Raw genomic sequence first — 366 nt, forward strand, 5'->3', positions numbered from 1 at the left:
GCTGAGCTCGGTGGGATGTAATGAGCTGTGTCAGGTCTCTGCAAACCCCCCCTTGGGGTTTCTCTGCCTGGGACCCCCCCCCATGTTGGGGACTGTGACCCTGCTTGGTGCCAAAGAGGGTGTCAGGGGGTTTGGGACCGTGGTGTGGGAGGTTTGGGGGAGGGCTCAGTGGTGATGCAGGTGGTTGTTTATCCCCTGAGTCCGGAAATGTTCTGCTGGGAAGGAAAAGGGAGGAGAGAGCTGTTCCCAGCACCGGAGCGGGGGGGATGCTCCTGCTGTGCCCGCAGACAGCCTGGGGACATCCTCAGCTGGGTGGTCTCTGCGGTCCCCAACCCTCAGCGTTGTCCCTTTGTCCCCCCCCCCCCG

The sequence above is a fragment of the Pterocles gutturalis genome, unplaced genomic scaffold (assembly GCF_000699245.1).
Source record: "Pterocles gutturalis isolate BGI_N339 unplaced genomic scaffold, ASM69924v1 scaffold11862, whole genome shotgun sequence".
NCBI classification, from domain to species: Eukaryota; Metazoa; Chordata; class Aves; order Pterocliformes; family Pteroclidae; genus Pterocles; species Pterocles gutturalis.